Source organism: Coptis chinensis, chromosome 1 (genome assembly GCF_015680905.1).
Source record: "Coptis chinensis isolate HL-2020 chromosome 1, ASM1568090v1, whole genome shotgun sequence".
NCBI classification, from domain to species: domain Eukaryota; kingdom Viridiplantae; phylum Streptophyta; class Magnoliopsida; order Ranunculales; family Ranunculaceae; genus Coptis; species Coptis chinensis.
This window is the reverse complement of record NC_141456.1, coordinates 57,728,151-57,749,478: the sequence shown is the minus strand read 5'-3', so window position 1 is coordinate 57,749,478 and position 21,328 is coordinate 57,728,151. Positions and strand designations below refer to the sequence as shown.

At 37.4% G+C, this 21,328-nt stretch overlaps 2 long non-coding RNA genes across 3 annotated transcripts in view; both read right to left on the bottom strand.

The window, feature by feature from the left end:
• Positions 1-11,745, bottom strand: part of LOC147524675 (uncharacterized) — a 36,985-nt gene extending 25,240 nt beyond the window's left edge. The window contains exons 1-2 of the long non-coding RNA XR_015197072.1: positions 11,720-11,745; positions 11,576-11,631 (exon numbers count right to left, since the gene is read on the bottom strand). This is a non-coding gene — a long non-coding RNA (uncharacterized LOC147524675). The remainder of the gene's footprint in view (positions 1-11,575; positions 11,632-11,719) is intronic.
• Positions 11,746-13,941: 2,196 nt separating this feature from the next.
• LOC147524674 (uncharacterized) lies at positions 13,942-18,475 on the bottom strand. 2 transcript variants are annotated; one of them, XR_015220263.1, is made up of 4 exons: positions 16,556-18,475; positions 14,492-15,040; positions 14,154-14,292; positions 13,942-14,051 (listed from the first exon to the last, which is right to left on the bottom strand). It is a non-coding gene; the product is annotated as an uncharacterized LOC147524674 (long non-coding RNA). The 2 variants fall into 2 exon arrangements; XR_015220260.1 differs by having other exon boundaries at positions 14,154-15,040.
• Between the last annotated feature and the right edge of the window lie 2,853 nt (positions 18,476-21,328).

Below are 21,328 nucleotides of genomic sequence, written 5' to 3'. Positions count from 1 at the left end.
CACAACTCTATACAAGTTCCACCCATTATGGGGTTAACAAAAATGAAATTGCTTGGGACATAAGCAGACACTTACTGAAAACTTACCTTATCTCCCGCTTAAACATCCTCCTCCTCATTAAAGATATGAGGTTCCTTCGCATCCTGCCAGTCCATTATAACTTGCCAAGCTTGCCGCCATTTATCATCTACTAATGCTAACTTTGTTAAGTGTTATTATGTATGATGGGATGTGCGGGCGACCAAATGAAATTTTGCCATCCCACCAAGTCATTATTCGCGATTAGCGAACCTCCCTATTGGTGGGTCTAATGACTTCAACCCTTTTCCAATCTGTGAATTGTGCACATAATTCAGGTAAACAACTACGCATAATGCGGCTTACCAAAACAGGCATAAGAAGATACTTATGCCTCATGCTTTGGGCTCTCTTAAGACTAGCGACTAAAACTTCGGGGGATGTCATATCGGCGACGTCCCTCGATTAAAAGCGAGGAAAATGTCACCAGCGATCTTGTTTGCGAAATGAACGCCATTCCCCAAAATATTCATCGGGATGAATAACATGGTGGTGCCTACGTTTAGGGAAAGGCTACCAAGAGGCAATGCTATATAAGCCCCTAGTCCATTACTCGAAATACCCTCCCCCATAATAATCATGGAAATATGTATAATCATAAAGATATGCATTATCGGTCATATATGCCCATATGTGAATAGGATCGGTATTGGTATTCCTAAAACTAAAGGCGACCAAATTTTTATTGAATTCATGTGTCGCGTGTCATCGACTCTGACGGAGAATTCTTGATCTCCATCCCGATTACAATAGAATTTAACATGGGCATAGAAATAAGCAGTAAGTTGTGGTGAATATGACTCATCATCACTTACGGATAGATGGCGCCATCCTAACTACGAGGATCGTGGGCCGGAACCGGTGTCCATAGGTCCGGTGCCCAACACATCTTGAAAAGACTGCTTGGATATGACTACGGGGAGATATCATCTTAACTACTCTTTGAACAGTTCCACAAAAATCTTGGAATGACCACTGTGAAAATTGGAAATTTCAGCGTTCACGAAGGCGGTAGCTGTAGCGTGTAGATAGGCGGTCGGGTGTGTGTTAATGATTTTACAGTGTTTTGGGCGCGGGTCGCGCTCAAAGAGGGCGCGGTCGCGCTCTTGTGTAAATGCTTTTACAGTGTTATGGCGCTGGTCGCGCTCAAGGAGGGCGTGGTCGCGCTCGACAAAAATTCTTCAAAAATGTAAAGGGCGGTAGCGCTCGACAAAGCGTAAGCGCTTCGTAAATCTTTGAAACCGGAGTTTAGAGCAAAAAAGAAGGTAAAACTTGGAGTGGATGGTGCAAGATGATGGTGGGATGTATTGTGGTTTGTTAGTGTAGAAAGGATAGAGTTTAAATAGGTTAGGAGCTTCCAAAACGAATCGGGAAGTTCCCTATTTATTTGAAGGCAATTTCCGGAAATAGGAAAATTTCCAAAACCGAAAACGGAAACCAAGCCATTTTCATGATTTCTTAAAAATCCTGGTATCTTTCATACTGGATTTAGAATAGGAACTTCTAAAATCTCCTAGATTTCATGCTACCACCACACAAGTCATAGATATGCCGATATCGGCCAAATTATCAACCTTTCCTCCAAGACAACTTAACATATATATGATCATATAACGACTTATGCTCGGTCTAAATATTTCCACCCCCAAACAAATTTAGGAAGGTGGGATAAATGATAAAACAAGCAGATACTTTCGAAAATAACCAATTATATTAAAAATAAAATAAAATATAAATCCAAACAACATTAAATAAACACATTACTATTTAAATTTAACTCTTGAATTAAAATCCTTCTAATAAAGCGAAATTATGAAATAACAAATAACTCCAACAAAGCTTTGGGGTGAACACCTAGTTTTGTGATGATGATGGACCACGAGATGGAGATTGGCTTGAACCCTCTGTCCTTTGGTGGCGACGCTCATGCTTGTCGGACTTCGGCGTTCCAAATTTCATCTTGAACAAAAGCGTTGCTTCCCTTATACATTTGGGATTTGTTGTTCTCTGTTGGATATCTCCATGTTAGACAAGATATAAGTCCAGTCCTCCACGGGTGGCATCTTCGTCGTATCTTCCCTTTCATCTCTATTCGGAACAAAGCGTTGGGCTTCCATCTCGATCACCGAAGTCTCTTTCGATATCACTGATCTTGGGTTTGTTGTTCTTTGGTGGATAGTCTCTATGTTATACAAGATATCGTCCAAATTTCAAACTCAATTTGCTTTTTATAAAACGTTCTTGGCCCGATTTTGGCCGAATGAGTTATGGAAATGATCAGTAGAAATTTCCAATCAATGATCCATAAAACACTCAATTCCAACCATGGGTGACGTATAAGATGGTGGAAGAATGCCTCAAAGTGCGTGTGTGACGTAAGTTATGCGAACGAAGGAAATCTTAGTTTAGATTACGTCAACCCAATTGAACTAATGGGCCTAAACAAAACTAATGGAAAGTTCGAACAATCCCGATGGAAAGATCAACTGCCCACCCCCAAACAAATTTTTAAACACAAAATTTATTTACAACGTGGGTCGTTTAAAGTCAGATTCCCAAGACTTGTTGGATTGCTATTTCTATGATTTTAAGAATTTTAATTTTATTTTTGTATGTTTATTATAAGAAACACGAAAAACAATACATACATAATTCACTCCATAGAGGAACATGACTAAAAAACCGAGAAAACATGCAAAAATGGAAAACGTGAATTATGTAAACTGTGGACTTAGGATCCGGTACTTACAGCCACACACTCCATAGGGAGGGCCCGGTTACCTGAATGGTGTACTTTTCGATTATATGGAAATGAAAGTAAGTACACCAAATGACAAAGGTCGATCCTCATAGAAGCGGGTCACTGTAAAAAGGACTTCCTCTACATCGAGGGGGAGAAGTTAAGTGAAAATGTTTTAACCGTTGACCATTAACTTGAAAGGTACTGTTGTCATTTGGATTTACCAAGGTGATTGCCCGTAAGGAGTGACTTGATAACTAGAAAAAGGGCTAGACCAGCGGGTTTTAGTTTGCACTGGGAAAACATGTAGGCGGGGGAGTTGTAAAAACAAAACCTTTTGACCGACCACAAACTCTTTTCGCCAAGATATGCTTATCATGAACCGTTTCATGTTAGCTTTATAATCCTTCAGCGAGATCGAGCGAATCGCTCACGGTTTCTTCAAGCTCATTCAATTGCAATTTCGTTTGACACCTGCCTCATCAATATTGAAGTTAAAAGCTTTTATAGCCCACGAGCCGCGGTGCTCTAATTCAATCGGGCAAATGACATGGTTTCCCAAAACAAGTCTAAAGGGAGACATACCTATAGGAGTTTTGAAAGCAATTCTATCGCCCATAATGCATCCGATAGATGCTTTGACTAGTCTTTCCTATCGGGATTCTGATTGTTTCTAAAATCTTTTTGATTTCCCTATTAGAAACTTCTACTTATGCGCTGGTTTGTGGATGATAAGGAGTTGCTACTTTGTGTGTAACTCCATACTTTTTCACTAGGGATGCAACAACTCTGTTGCAAAAATGTGTTCCACCATCACTAATGATGGCTTTAGGAATGCCAAACCGGCCGAGAAAATATATTCTTTAATAAAAATACAACGGTCTTATGGTCATTGCTCACGGCAAGCTAGGGCCTCTATCCATTTAGACCGTAGTCCACGGCAACTAGAATATAAATGAAACCGTGGGAAACGGGGAAAGGACCCATGAAATCAATGCCCCAAATGTCGAAAATTTATCACGATCAAGATTAGATTTAATGGCATCATATTACGTTTAAGTAATTAAGCCCAAGTTGTTGGCAGCGTATACCGTCTTGCAATGCAGTTGGGCATCCTTAAAAAGGGGGGCCAATAAAATCCACATTGCAGAACTTTAGCGGCTGTTTTCATCCCACTAAAATGTCCACCACACTCTTTGTCATGGCGAGCGATAGAACTTCATTATATTCCCACCGGGGAATACAACGACAAATAATCGATCCGCACAATACTTAAAAGGTAGGGCTCATCCCGGTAGTATAACTTAACTCGGCTAAAACTTTTTACGTTCATTCCTTGACCAATTATAAGGCATAACATCAGCCGCTAGATAATTTACAATGTCGGCATACCATGGTCTTTGAAAAAATGGCATCTGAGATGCTCATCGGGGAAAAGAGTCCGGTATGGACTCGAGAATCGATCGATGCGTCATTTGTGAGTCTAGATAAGTGGTTACGGCAACTTCGTTTTGACCCTCTTTTGTCCTTTATTTCTAATGTGAACTCTTGCGGAGAAGGATCCATCGGATTAATCTCGCTTAGCATCCTTCTTTGCAAGAAGGTACTTAAAATTTGCATGGTCCGTGTGTAAACTAAAGTTTTAGAACCAACCAAATAAGGGCCGAAACTTATCTAAAGCATAAATGGCGGCTAAAATTCTTTTTTCGTAGTTGAATAATTTTGTTGAGCATCGTTTAATGTTTTACTAGCATAATAAATGGCCGTGGACTTATTATCTAGTTTTTGTCCCAAGGCACTCCACCTTTGCATAGTCACTAGCATCACACATGAGTTCGAAGGTTTAGACCAATCGGGGAGGCTGTATAATTGGTGCGAGAGGTTAGAGGCGACTTTTAAAGTTTCAAAAGCCTACTTACGGTTAAAATTAAAATCAAAGATTGCATCTTTCAAAAGCAGATTAGTTAAAGGCCTAGCTATTTTTCGACAAGTCTTTAATAAATTGCCTATAAAACCTGCATGGCCTAGAAAGGCTCTAATATCCGCGGACGGTCCGTGGTTTAGGTAAAGTAAGCTATCTTATCTAGTTTGGCCTTATCCACTTGATGCCATCACTAGATATAATGTGACCTAGTACTATGCCCTTTTCACCATGAAATGACACTTTTCCCAGTTTAAAAGCGAGGCTCTTTTCTTCACACCTTGTCAAAACCTTAGGCGGGTTAGACAAACAAATCGTGTGAAGGAGTCTCCATAGATAGAAAAATCATCCATGAAAACTTCCATAAAGCGATACCCATGTCACTAAATATATGAAGCATACACATTTGGAAGGTTCGGGGAGCATTACAAAGGCCAAAAGGCATTAGTTTATAGGCATCGTTCCAAAGGGACATGTGAAGGTAGTCTTTTCTTGGTCATCAATATCAATAATAATCTGAAAATAGCACGAGTAGCCATCGAGAAAACAATAAAAAGCATGACCCGGCTAAGTTCGAGCATTTGATCTATAAAGGTAAAGGAAAGTGATCCTTTCGTGTCATAGCATTTAAGCGTCTGTAATCAATACGATCCCTCCATTTCATAGGACCTTGTGTGACAACATAGTCACCCTTTCCGTTCTGAACCATGGTAACTCCCGATTTCTTAGGAACTAGATGAATGGGGCTTACCCATTAAGCTATCGAAGATGGGGTATATGATACCCGCGTCGAGTGTCGTAAGACTTCTTCCCTAACCACCTCTTTCATGGCGGGGGTTCAAAGTGGCGAGGTTAGCGAGAAGTCTTGGCGTTATCCTCAAATGGATCGATGAGTGCAAACATTAGGGTCAATTCCCTTAATGTCGACTAGGGACCAACCAATCTCGGTGATGTTCCCTAATCACCCGGATTAAACGTGTCTCTTCATCCATAGATAACAGAGAAGATATAATTACGGATGACTACCATCGGATCGGAGTTGAATATATTTTAACTCACGGGGAAGGGTTTAAGCAGGGGGTGGAAGGAAAATCAATAGATGTTTAAATCGGGGTCCTCATTTTGCATAATGAATACTTGCTTAGGTAGCAAGTCTTCATACTCAATATAATGGAGCAACCCGAAGTGTCTACAATGGTGTGGACTCAAGGATGGTGTTGACTTCCTCTAAGTAGGAGTCATTTACAAAATTTGACTTTCCAAAAGAAAGGAATTTGTACATATTGTTTTCGGGAAGCGTGTTGTTAAAATAATCTTGAGCTAAGCTCTCCGATCATACTAACCTCCCCATCTATAGATGAATCGGTAACTGTTTCATCATTTTAAAACATTTACCTCAATTGTGAGATGGCCAAAGATAAGGACATCTTACCATCAGCGGTAATTAATAAGTCGTTGGCGGTTGCTAAAAAGGAAACCCTAAGATGATGGATGCTGAGTCATTAGCGACTTACGTATCGAGGATAACAAAATCCAGCGGGATAGTAGAAATCCTGAACCTTAACAAGCACGTTTTCCACTACACCCTTTAGGATACTTAATAGACTGTCCGCTAATTGCAATGTTATTTTTTGTAGGTTGCATTTCCTGTAGACCTATTTGTTTATACAAGTAATACGGGGAGTAAGTTAACACTTGCCCCCGGTCTAATAAAAAGCGGTCGTCGTGTGGGAATCTCCTAAGGTGCATTTCTGATGGGGCGACCGGGGTCCTTGTACTTAACAATTCCATTATTTTTGGATAAAGTTGGGAATTGTTCAGGTTAAAAAGCGTCTTTAGGTATGTTGGTCTTCGCCTAGTAGTGCCTGAACTCTTTAAGAAACTTAGTGTGATTAGGTAGCTTTTAATAGCTTCGAGAAAAGGAAGGTTTATCGTTAGATTTTTGAAAACGTTCCTAATCTCCTCGAAGTTGCTATCCACAGTTAGCATGGCTAATTTTTGAGGAATGGTGGTTTAAGCTCTATATTTAGCGTATGGCTCGACTTGATGTGTAACCTTGGCTTTTCTGTTTCTTAGGTTGTGGTTTAACCGGTACCTCTACGGTGGTAGGTTCTTGGTTTCTATTTCGATTATCTAGTTCGATATCCGGTGTAGGGAGGATCGATGGGGTAACTATAGGCATATTTACTTTGTTATCAACCACTTTTCGAGGCCGGAGAGTGGTGATGGCATTTAGGTCACCTACTATTGTCGTTTCCATACTAGTATTACCGTTTACCTCAAAGGCTGTTTTGTTGTTTTAGGGTTTGGTATCGCTTGTCACGGAAACACCTTTTGGTTGGGCTTTCTCTTGGGCTAACTGTTGTATGCCCCGATTTATGGATTGTAATATCATTGGTTTGATTGAGTCATTGATTGGAAAAGTTGTTAGGTAACTTGTATAAAGGCGTCGATATGGTCGGTTGTGTAGGTGTAGTAGTCCGCGGTGGTGCGGCGGAACTATCTCCGTTGATTATTTATGGGTGGGTTTTGATAGTTACTATTGTTACCGAACGATACCTCTATTGGTATTATAATTATTATAATTATTCTGACCTTGTGCTACACCTTGTCGTGGTTTTAGCTTGGTTGTTATAATTATTATAATTTCCACGACCTTGTCCCCTGTCCTTGCCTAGGTGGAGCTTGATTATAGTTGTTTGTTTGCCTAACATTTTGGTTATTAAACCACGGTTGTAACTTGTTGATTGTTTAAGCCAACTAAAGTTGGGATGTTGTCTCCATGGGGCATTAGGAATAGGATAGTTATTAATGGAGCAAACATTATCTTGCTCTAATTGTTGTTGTTCATAGGCTGAGAGGACAATAGGAGTCGAGGTGCTTTCGGGACTCAAACAAAATTACATGGGTTGGAGTTGACATTCATGGCGGGAATAGGCTTTGTTGAATAGAAATAGCCTCTACTTTTTAGTTAGAGATTCGATTAAATTTTTAAGTTACGGATCGGGTTTCATCTCAAACATACCGTGGCCTTAAGCGTTGAAGAGGAACTAGTAGGGGGGGATATCATCACTCCCAATTGTTATTAGCGTTTAGTTTGTTCTTCTAAAAATTTGTAAGCCTCGAGGCTCCTTTACTTAGGAAACTACCCCCATTCATTATGTCAAGGACTTCTTTATGGTGATGTTGAAGTCCTTTGAAAAAGGCACCTAATTAATGTGTCTTTTGCTAGGTTATGGTGTGGACACTCTATTAGCGGTCGGTGAAAGCGATTCCAAGCCTCGAGAAAATGATTCATGAGGGTTACGAAAGAAATGAATCTTGGAAAGCATTTCATCCGTCTTTAGGGGTGGGTAAAATGTTCCATAAATAGGCTGAACAAGTTTAGCCCACGAGTCCACGAGTTAAGCGCTTGGGCGCTTAACCAAGACGCTTTTATTGGCTAAGGTGAAGGGAAATACCCTCGGTTTAATTTGTTCCGCACCAACCGTAGGATGATGGAATGTTGTAAGGACTTGTTCAATCCCGCATGTGTTGGTAAGGTTTTCATGGCCTAAACCATGGAAAACGGGTACCAAATTAAATATGTTTGGGGGGATTCGAAAATCCTCCACTGGATCTGCTAGAACGATGCAAGATTTAGGGCTATCGCTCAAAGCTTTGTAGAAGTCGAAGAGAGGAGTCTCTCTTTCTTCACCCATTATGTCGGTATGGTTGGTGGGATAGTAGTTAGAGGTGTTGTGATTGGTATACTTTCGATATGTTTGTTTGTTGGCGGTTAATTACGTTCGGTGTTTTCTCCGGCCGGACCTTAATCTCATGCAAGTCTAAGTCTAAACACGAAAACAATCCAAACAATCTTGATATATTAGTATGAACCTCTAACGGAGATCACGAGGTATGGAAGAAAGGAATACGATAAGCGTCCTTGCTTCGCTTATGAATAACGTCTTGTTTACGCGTGTTCAATGTAAATAACAAGTTAGAACACTGAAAAAAAAACTTAAAAATCGAAGTTCGAAACAAACCTGTAGAAATCCGCAAAATTTTGCATAGGGCGCGGTCATAGGCGGGTCGCTCCTTGTCCGATAAGTGGCCTTGAGTCACGCTTGGTATGAGGGCGGTCGCTAGAAGTCCGATAAGTGAGGGTCGGTCGCTCGTTCAAGATGGTATGGTTCGGGTCGAAGTCAGACTATAGGGCAGCGCCAGCTCCTTATAAGCGCCGATCGCTCCGTGTAATTACGTCCGAATTTTTCAACGAAAATGAATAACCACGGTATGAATCAAACAAGGGTGGGTGGGTTTAATGGGACTTAAAAATGACTAATTCTACTATGAAAACAATGCTAAAGTGCAACTAAGATGGCGTGGCATTTGATAAATGATAAAATGAATAGCTTACCTACGAAAATGAGCGATGAAATCAAAGCGTAAGTAAACTAAACTATTTATGTTGCTATGTTATCAAAGTTTCCTACTCTCAAGTCTATCGTAATAGAGTGGAGTAACGAATTCGTTCCACTCCTAGTGCTCTAGCATGTAATGTTTTCTAATCTAATTACTCAGTTTTAAGTCAATGAGAGCTTTACGAAGGTGATATACTACGATACTTACTGAATTTGATTACTTGAATTTAACTATGAATGCTATGGAAATATGATTGTGCTTGAATCTAGATAAAGGATTAGAGGGGAATTGAATCCACCTCGAATCCAACTTAATAGCCTAACATAGATTCTTGTATCTCGATTCTTACGTTCTTACGGCAAGAAATTCGAGTTCTAATCCCTAGTGTTCATGGCATTTCTACCGAGTACTAACTAGCATGTGAGGTCATCCACCCATTCTCATGGCGAATCACGACCTTCTAGATTGGAATAGATTCTACAATGTTTCTACACTATACCACTAAGTTTTCATCAAGGCTTCATCAATCCCTCTAATGGAGGTTTTAGCCTTGAGTCATCAAACTATCATTTCCCATTTCATTATAACTACACATCATATTAGAATTCTAACTTAACTAAATTAACTAACAATGGTTCAATCTATTTAAACTACGGAATGATAATCAACAAGAATTAAAATCAGATCTATAAATTGAAATAACACAATTTGAAATTGAGAAAACAACTATTTTATTTATCTAATCAATCAAGAACAATGATTCAAAGACTTAATCTAAAACAAGAATTGAAAATGGAACTAAAGCTTAATTTAATTAATGAAAACAGATCTAGAATTATCTATATTATTTTAGGTCTAACTAGCTACCATTAACAAAGAGCTAAACTTTGGTTTTTATACTTTCAGATCCAAAAATCGTGGATGGGCTTGGAGCCATGTTTTGGGCCAGAGAATCAGGCCCAAAACCCAATTCTTTCAGTCCAAAAAGGCCTCTTCAGCTATAGTTGGCTTCCACAGACTTTTCGTCCACTTTTGCTCCTTTGATTGGATCAAGGCTTAGACCATTGAAAAGCTCTTTCCGAGTCGGTCGTTTTGACATAAGGTAGGCCCAATTCCGAGGTCTGAGTCCAAAGATACGGCTTTCGGAAGTTCTGGCGACTTGTGTCTTTTTTTTGGCCCGTGTCGACTTTTCAGCTTTTGACCGGGCTTTAGGAAGGCTTTATCCTCTTGAATCTTGGCCTTTAATCACGGAACTCCTTAGTAACCGACCTTTTCTCCTTTATCTCACTAAAGTGACACATTTCTGCACATAATGGACTTTGAAGCCTGAAATGCATAAAAACACGTAATCAGTGTTAACTCTTAATTATTACTCACATAATTGGTCCAAAAGTATGACTGTTAAAGGGTTAAAACTACAGTTTTGGGCTCTTATCACTTGCCCACGGCCACGGCCGCGACCACGTCCCATAGGCCTCCCAGCTGTTGGTTTCTTTGGCTTGACCTTAGGTTGTCTCCTCAACCAGTAAAGTCTCAAGGTTTATGCTGTCAGGGAGAATGTAATAGCGAATACTGCTGCCCCTCACAGTCAGATGATCAAGAGTCACTAGATTCTTTCCTTTCAGCCTCGGTTTAAAAGCGTCTTCAAATGAGTATTCATCTTGATATCTACCCCAATGATGGTGCCATGAACAATAGTGCCGTTCTTAAGCTCGATCGACAATTGTCTCGTTGTTCAACTTCATCAAAACCCGACGAGCTTCATTGTCGCCGGCGTTGTTTGAGGCGAGGAAAAACCAAAAACTAGGGTTTAAGTCGAGAGGAGTTACTCGGGTTCATTCTTTGGCACTCATAACGTTATAATAAAACTCTTTGGTAAACTTGTACCTTAATTAGTTAGTTTCGAAGAACAAAACCTATACCAGCTTTACCTTCAAACACTCCTCTATACTAAACAACCTTAACATCTCGTTCCGCATTCTTCCCAATCCCTCTCCCTATACCACCCATACCCAGCAAGTACCGCTTTCCCATACCCATTAACCGGAACACCTATAAACTCTTCCAACCCTTTATCATCTGGAAACTTTTTGATATCTTCATGAAATTTCTCCAACAATTTCAACTCAAGAGCAACATTATTATTAGTTGCCTTTTTGTCCACACCTGTATCTTTCTTGGGTTTGATATTTAAACCGTATGAAGTTGAGTTTGGGTTTGGGTTTGTCATCAACAGGACTGGTGGTATTCATTATACAGATCGTGTGTGTGTTTGCTAGCATGAATATTAATCTAACAATCCACAAACCAGGAAAAATATAAATCATAACATAACTAAAATAAGTAATTACTAATTACATATAGAAGAGCAAAATCAAACCACAAAAATCGAATTTTTTAATGAATAAGACAAGTAATAAAAATCGCACCTTTGGTTATAACTGTAGCCAACCAACACCCAAGTTAATTTCAGTTGTGATATCACCTAGTAGTAGTGTGAAAAATTGAAAAAGAGATATGAGATGATGAAACATAGAAAATCATAGAAGAAGAAGGCGCATAAAGTACGTTACCTAATAGCGGCAGCAGCGGCGACCGGTGCTGATTCCCAAAACTTGTTGAACGAGAGAAGCGATGAAAATAGGGCTGTTCATTAGTAATCTTAAATAGGGGAGAAGAGCGTGAGAATTTTGGTCTTTCCCTCTCACCGAAATTTCTTTCCTCTCACCGAAAATTTTAATTTAGAAATCTTAAATTTTAATTTAGCTATTATTTTAATGTTATATTTAATACTCACGATTTATTTACGCTTTTTGGTCCAAACAAACAATTTTAAAACGTAACAAATTAATTCTCATATTTGGCAAAATTAAGGTAACACTTTATATATAATTGTAACGCTTATAAAACGTTAGGAACCTAGTTACACTTTAAAACTGTTACTAAGCAAAAAACTGGAGCGTTACTAATATCCTGTTTTGGTGTAGTGATACACACAGAACAAATAAACAATAGAGAAAAAAGAATAGCATAAACCTAAACTAGCAAAACACAAAGAAACCTAAACTAGCGGAGACACAAAGAAACTTACAGTTTCTTGATGTTTAACATTCTTTCTCCAATGTATGAAGGGATTGGGCTAGTAATTGAGCAGCTTCTTAGAATCCTGCGCAAAAAGGTAAAGCTTAGTCCTTTACGAGACTAATAGTAAGATTACACAAGAAGTATATATCCACAACTCAACTTACAGTGCAGATCGATTTTCCCATTCCTTGGAATAAAATCTAATTAAACAAATGCCTAAATGCGTTTCTGAAAATGGAATCTGTCCTTAGGATGTCTAACTGGGAACTAATTCTAAACGGAATGCAATAGTATGTAATGAAACTTATGAGGACAATTGAAATTCACAACCGATTGAGCTGTACACATTGAACTCCATCAACCGATTGACCTGTACACATTGAACTCCATTAACCCTCAAATTTGTAGTTTTCATGTCTTGAGATAGTCACTTCACTCTACACCAGACCAAAGCCACTCTACATAACATTGGTCTTAACACATACAATTGATACAAGTTCATCAACCCATTGCTACTTCGACTCTCTCAAAAGTCGAAACCCACAAACACAAAGACAAAAACAATCCATCAACCTTGCATTGAAGAAATAAACAAAATCCAAAATGCATACTTGTTTTTAAACGAACAATTTGTAGTTAAGAAATCTCTTTAAAAACAATACCGACACAAATCTCTAAAAGATAACGAACCGTGGACTAAAAATAGACGAATTGAGAGAGAGAGAGAGAGAGAGAGAGAGAGAGAGAGAGAGAGAGAGAGAGAGAGAGAGAGAGAGAGAGAGAGAGAGAGAGAGAGAGAGAGAGAGAGAGAGAGAGAGGCTGGTGATTGCGTTGGTATTCTTAGGTATTGAGAGAGAAGAAGTCGATAAAGCTTGGAACTAATTTAGGAGAGAGATTTAACACTTGATGCACAACCTAGCACGTGCATCTTTTAAAACGCCTAGATGCCGTCACAAAGCTTTTCAGTATATACCAAAAAAAAAAAATCAAGTAATTGTTTGATTTTTTCTAACGGTTTTTATCAATTGGTGACGCTAAACAGCTGTCACAACATTCCTGACGCCCATCTGCCGTCACAAATGAAAAAAAGTTTGCATCACAAATATGCTGTTATGGTGTAGTGTAAAATCATGGTAAGCATCTTGTAAAGATGGTACAAGAACCACTCGAGTAGCATAACCCATATATTCAACTCAAAATTATAGAATGCAAAACGTCTTCCATATGAGAGTCTAAAAAATTGTAAGACTTTGTACCCTTCTTAGAATATCTGAGTGAAAAATGTCATCAAAGCTTCTTTCAATCGTTCCTTTCTTAAGCTTAGGATGTTCAGAATCAACGAAGGGCCCCAGCTACCAAAAGTATGAGAGCCTAAGAGCTGAAATATCTATAAATCCCACAGGAAGACTCAAATTTTAGCAAATTGGAAAGAGTTTGTTTCTTAGCCTAAGAGCTGAAACACTAAAAAGAAGTGAATTTGTATTTGGTTGAGTGTGAGAGTGAGTAAGGCAAGCGCTTCAGGCACACTAAAGTAAAAAAGAGGTAACTAGAACAAAAAATGAAGGTAGGCAGTGTTTCGTGTGTGTGTGTGTGTGTGTGTGTGTGTGTGTGTGTGTGTGTGTGTGTGTGTGTGTGTGTGTGTTGGGGAGAGAGAAAGGGGTGAGAGAAATAAAGAATACACACCTGTAATGTCATTTGTGTGCCGCGCATAAACGTAGTTGCTTATGTTTGTAAGGTTTGAACTTCGTATTCCAATTCTAAGATATATACCTTATCTTTCGTTCCTTGGAATGAGCTGTTGATTGATGATTAGCCAAAATCCTGGGACAATCAGTTTAAGAATAGTGTTAACATCATCATAACTTAGCATTCCCTTTAGTCTATACCAAATGCTACAGAACTGAAAATTGGAAGAAAGACTACCTTTTGGCATCATTTGCTGCATTTGCTGACAAAAATGCACCATGAAAGCTGAGTGGGTAATGGGTCAAGCCAAAAGTATTAGATTATGGCAAGATGAGTGGGCAGGAGTAGCTCTAGCCGATAGAATTCAAGGCATCACCTGGAAGGTTTTTAATGTGAAGCTGTCAGACCTTAATGAATCAAAAACTTGCACCCCAGAACAGCAGGCATTGTCTGGAAACTTATCCAGAATGTAGTGCCAAAGGATGATAGGGTCAGGAACAAAGGATCAAAAACTTCCTACTACTAAGTTGCACTAAAAATGACTCTTAATACATATATTTTCATGAATTACTAACCTTTCTATTTCAATCAACCAATGCCATACAATTTAGTAGTTTACACACAAAAATCCAGCAAAAACTTGTTTCAGAAATCATGTCTCGTTTGGTCCAAATTCATAGAACATCAATAAAAATCACATTATGGAAAAAGTGCCTCTTTTCATAGAACATCAATGAAAATCACATTATGGTACAAGTGCCTGGTTCTTGTGGTACCCGTCCTTCCATTCATTGGTACATGTTCGATTCAGATGGCTTGTATGTGAAGTCAGATGTATCAAAGCCCATATTGCTTATGCAACAGAGAACACAGAGATTAGAGAAGGGTTTCGTAGTAAGAATTGCAAGAAATTGACTATAATAATGAAATTCAATGTAGACTGCAGTCCACTAAGAACACACGAAAAATGACTCCCTACATATTTGCCTCAAGTGTAAATAGAAATACAAGGAATTTACGGAAGTAAAGCATACCCCTTTTCCCTCATCCGTGCCGCTCCAAGCATTATTTCTATTTGAGCGATCAAGGGTGCCAGCTGCATGTTTGCCTGTAACAGGAGCTCCCTGCGTGTTTATGAGTGGCTGTGGAACTTATAATTCACAAGGACAAATAGTAAAACCTACATATTGTTTCAAGCAGAAAAACAAGGCAGCAATTCACAAGAACAAGTAGAACAAATGTATAAGACTACCCTCTTAACTGTTCTAACGAAGAAAAAAAAAAAGCTTTTACATGAGGATATATATGACTAAGACAAGGAAATAACTTACAAAGCTGTTTTGTTTCTTCTTCTACAAAATTCAGGTATAAAGTTTTGCTAGAATGTGGGAGTATATATATATATAATCAAAGAATAAATTCAGTAGGAATCATGACTTTGCCATTTTCAGCATGAACTTAGGTAAGTTAAAACTATTTTGCAACAGCAAAATGGAAGGGATGGAACTATCTAGGAAATTATGCATCCTGATCCTTGATACTTTTGGATTCGATATCGAAAGCTACCTTACTAAACATATGAAGAACAGTGGCTACTGGCTAGCTATAGAATGAATTACAAAGTCTGATTTTTACAACAAAAAACCCAAAAATTGACTACTGCGGGTTCTTAAGTAACTAATTAAAGAGAATGGAGTAGTGGACTTATAAACAACTGTGGGTTTGCATGGACTACTCTGTCCACTAGCAAAAGTTAACACATGCATGCGGTTCAATTTGCATTGAACAAGTAAGCATAACCCAATATATTGAGATCAGACAACTTATCTAACTTGGTATAAAATGAAGATGAATGTACTAAATCCAAATATGGAGGGAAAGAAGGTACTAATCCATGTTGTCTTTGAAATTCATTGTTCAATCAATATAATTACACTGTGTGTGTTGTTCCATACCAACTTACCCTTGACTACATACCTGGTGGAAATCAGAACTTAAAACAAGTAATTGACGTAAACATGAAAACAAAAGAATCAAAACCATATATTGAAAGATACTTATCTTGTTGATGGTTGCTCTATAGGAAATAGCTAGGAAAATGAATGTCCCATAACTTAAGAGGAGAGAAAAGATTACCTGATTGAGGCATAAGCTATAAGAGAAATTATCTTATTTTGTCATTTAGTTCTAGTTCTAACTTTCTTTTTCAAAACTAACATGATAAGTCCTCAACTTATCATTATCTGTTTCTAAAAGGATAGAGATCAAAAGACTTAAGCTGCTATTCACCAGGCCTAGTATCTAGTTGGTCATGGCCCATAACATATCAAGGTAATGCGTTACACCCTCCACACAGTTGTAACAAACTAGAAGAAACATGAGTCGCAATATCAAAGAAGCACTGCAAGATTCAAAATCTAAATCATCAGTTCTTTCAACATTGGTTCACTACTTGAGACAAATTGAAATCTTAATGTCTAACGCGACGGTAATTAGTAACAATCAATAAAATCCAATGAACAAAAGCAAAAAACCAAACTTAAACTTGACCACCCTAGTTGCAAGTACATAACTTTGTGCAAGCATGTATTTGTAAAAATAAAAAAATAAAATAAAAAGGAAGCAAGAGTAAAACCAACCTTGCAGCAGCTTTAGTTGAGATCAGCAGGCCGGTCATCTACTAGATGAAACGTCATGTCCCTTTAACATGGAGCCCCACATTACAAGAGAATTCTCATTAGCAACTCAACCAACCTCCACTCCAGACTACCAACAAGAAAACAATAGCAGACCTGCCATTCCTAGCTACTTGATAAGATATATTGGCACAACATAAACTCAACCCAAAAAAAATAAAAAGAAAGGTCATGAAATATACTCAACAAGGGACATTATGGTTCTCAGTTCTCAATATATCCTTTTTTCACAAACTTTTCTTTACAAAAAATGTGGGTTTCACATTAACTCATTGGACTTTACAATTTGTCAATTATAAACACCTACAAAATAGTACTTACCAACCAAAACACACACACACTCACTTAAAATACTAATGTCACATCAAATACTAGCTACACTTCTATTTTAACTCAATTTTATTACTAGCCCTTCAACTAAAATTGAGTTTGGGCCTAAACCATCCAACCAGCCGGGTTTAGTTATAGGGCTAATGGGTTTAGTTAAAATATAATTGAACCGTCTACCGTGTCCTATTTTCCATTGAGTGCACAACCTGTTTCCAACTCCAAGAGCAGGTACATGGCCTGACCTAGGGCCCGCTTACTAAGGAAGTAGACAAGTACTGTGCATAAACGCATCCCCACCAAATTATACGCTCTAGGAAGTGGCACAAAGTGTGCAATGAGTTCTACTACAAAAATTTAGTCTAAACTTGGAATCCAACTATAGTAGAACTCCTGTTTTGATGCATAAACAAGAACGTGTGTGCGACGACTTCCATTATTAGATCATGTCAAACCTTGCTAGAAGGGAAATCATGTAAAATAGTAGCATGTTCACTGTTTCATTCAAAGAGGGGTTATGTTCATGCTACAAGATTCAGAAGTAAGTACAACAACGTACTTAAACTTTGTAGATTAGAAGGCGCAACACCTCCTTGAGGGAACAATTTAAATCCGTATCATTTCGTTTAAAGATTTATCTGGCAGTACTCTAGTAAGAAAAATTATATATACACTAACTGATACATATAAAGCTGATCTTACTAAAATGAATCAGATCACCAATCAAACAAAAAAGAGGAATATACATATGGACCCAATATGAACCCAAGTGTCCGAAGGTAAATTATTGGTGGCTGAACCTATGAAGTATGTATGGTGCATAGTGATTCTCTACATTTACATTTGACAAGTGCTAAAATACTTACTAAAGGAACAGAGCAGCTGCAATTCTATAGTAGTGCAAAAAACTGACAAGTCTAACTTTCAATAATAGTAGTGCAGTAAGTCTAACTTGGAAACCAACTATTATAAACAAACTCATTCAAGAAAATTATAAACCATAGAAAACGAAATCAAGAATTTCAAACCCAAAACCCAAAATTGCGGAAAAAAAAATGAATCTTTATAGAAACTAACCCTAAAAGATCGGAAAGATGGTACCTTTGTTTAAGATGAAGAATTTGAGATGAACAACCTACCTCATTTAGTTCACTTTTATCGAAATTTGGGGAAGATGAACGAAAAGGGAGTGGAATTCGAATAGATTGAGAAAAGTGGAGAAGAGATTTATGCAGGAAGGGGTTTCTCTCTACTATATTGAGAAGAAAAAGAGTTGAGGTCAAAAAGAAATCGCAAAGATCGGAAGTTGACGCCTCATCCTGTGGCACATGCCAAACACGTGCCTCTGGATCTTAATAAGTGATCCCTCTTTGCCGTCACTATGTTTTCAATAAATTTTATAAATAAAATAAAACTAATTTTTCGACTTATTGTGACACCAAACAACAATACTGACGGCAATTTGACGTCACAAATTTTCTGACGCCTATTTGGCGTCACAAATTGGGAAAAGCCCCTGTCACAAAAAAGCTTTTATGGTGTATATAGTCTTGTTTTTTAGTCAGAGATTGGGCCTGAAACCCACAATTCCAATTTAATTTCTGATAAAAGACATAGACTTTTGTAATTATGTCAAAAGCCCACTCCGTCAATTTTTTGGTAATATTTCAAATTTGTCCATCACCCCATCTTCCAGAAATCTAAATAGATCGCTAGCTAAAAAACAACTCCTAATTCCCCAAATTGAACCGAAAGTGCAATATGGAAACCCGAAATGAAGAAATTAACGACAATTCGATGGATTTTGTGCAACAAAAACCGGGATAGATCTACTCAAAACAAACGACAACCAACTACTAAAAATGTGAGAAACTAAATTTTAATATTCATATATATGTTTAAAATCATTGCCTTTAATTAACATTCAACCTAGTGATAATTTCACACTCTACGGTTTCGATTATCGCCACACTGCAACAATGAGATAGCGTGATGAAAGTGTTGGGTCTAATGCAACATGAGTGTTCCACTGAAATCAACACTGCAAAATAGAAATACATTTACATTATTATAATATGTTGGTTTCTATTTTATATTGTGCTTTGGTTGAACTTGCTTCTTGAGTAGATAAACATGAAGCTTAATTGCTAATGCTTGTTGTTTGGTTTTACATGTTGTTTTCTACTGCACAATATCAATTACAACTGCAATAACCATTGTCAATTCCCACTGCAATATGGATATTGCACTGTCAACTTTACTTCAACATGGATGTTGCATTGTGAATTAACACTGCAACATTCATATTACACTATGTTGCAGTGTCAGTTACTATTCAACAACCAATGTCAAAACAAGAAGTGTCAAAATTCTTGAGAACAAATTGGGAGTGCGAGAGTTATTAATGTTAACTTGTTAGTGCATTTTTTCTCGTAGTACTTCTAATAATAGACTCTATATTAAGGAAAAAAAGTATGTTGCTTAATTAATCAACTTGGACGAGTTATAAAAATGAGTTATCTATCCAGTTACCGATCTACTTACAATTGTGTGATTGATGTTATTATTTGATGTAGTACTTGTTGTGGAAGAACACGATGCAGAGATCGTAGAGATGCGAAGTGAAGAAAGAGATGCGATTTAGACGAAAATAATGTATTTGAAGAATAAAAATAAAAACTTGGAGAGAAAGTTTATATATTCAATTGTTTTGACCGAAGATCCTACATGCTTTGTCTATCTCTCTATTTATACTAGCAAAATAACAAAGAAAATAGAATTCCTAACTATAACCATACGTGAAAACCAGACTTCTAAAATAACCCAACTTCATACATGTAAACCGACTTCCAAATAATAAGGAAGTTGAATACAACTTTCTATTATTCAGGAACAAGGCACGCATCCTGCATCATTATTACAAGTTTACAGGGTAAATACGTCTTGCTTGAATTAAAAAAGATTGTCCAATTCTATTCTTATTTCAATTGTTGCATTGAATTCGTTCATAATTTCACAATTTTGATTCGTTATGGTTTCATTTTATGAAAAAAAAATTAGAAAAAATTAGTTAAAATCTTTTGAATGTGTCTGGTTATTCATTGCAACATGAGTGTTGCGTCAAATGTATTCTTGAAAAGAAAAAAAAATACTGTTTGGTCGAAATTGCAGTGTCAATTGCCACTGCAACATGAGTGTTGCACTGAAAGCAACACTATAACTAGGAATAAATCCATTTACAATTATTGGTCAAATAATTATGTTGGTTGCTTTTTTATTTTGTGTTTTGGTTGAACTTGCTTATTGTGTACTGTAGAAAGTGTCGAGTCCATTATATTTGGCTTTAATTGATTTGAATTGCCATATATTATTTAGTAATTAGATATTGTACTCATATATGAATGTTAAAGAACTTAATGGCTATAAACAATAAAAAGTGCACTTATTATTACTTTTTATTCAAATGTACTCTTAGTATTATGTCGTGATGAAAAGTTAACATAAAAAAAAATGGATCTTTAGCTCAAAAAGATAGAGTGCTTGGGAGAAGAAAACTAAACATTAGCATCCCAAGAGGATGGTGGTTTAAATCCACAAAGATTCTTGTATATATATATATAAGAATCTTTGTGCTTATATATATAGTTTTATTATCGTAATATCGTTTATCAGGTGTACACTGGATACTAAATGTCAAATTAATTATTTTTGTATTTGGTGAAATTTGTATGTTGTTAGAATATCAGTCCAAATATAGCTAGATTTTTTCCAATGTCAAATGAACTTGACAATGATTTTTCCAAATGTCAAGTCCAATGTCAAATGAGTTTAACATTTTTATGTCGTTACAGTAGTAATTCACAGTACAAATTCCATGTTGTAGTATAGTTGATAGTACAACTACAACATCCATGTTGTAGTGAGAGTTAAGAGTAGTTGTTGCAGACTTGCAGTAGTAATTGACACTGTAACATGATCAGTCCCCAAATATGCGTTTTTATCCCCTTATAATGCTTCAATTTAGTCAAATTAGAAAATTCATGTTTTTATTGCTTTTTCAGGATACAACCCTATTCTAGACCAAGTACCTCAAAAAGACGTGATCTAGAGCCAAAATGAGCCTAAGAGGGACCTTATGAGACATATGAGAAAAATGGTCAAAGTCAAAGTCAACTCAAGGGTCCAAAAACTCAAAAGCTTAGGAAACACTCCAATGCTTCAAGGACCAAAGACTCAACCCTTTGCAAGACAAGGACTAAGCACAAAAGTATCAAAATACCAAAGGATCAAATTCCCAAAGACATGGGCTTGGGCCCAAAAGGCTTGACCCTATCCACTCAAAGAATGCACAAGAAGCTTCTAGATTAAGTTGCTTGTTCGATAAGATAA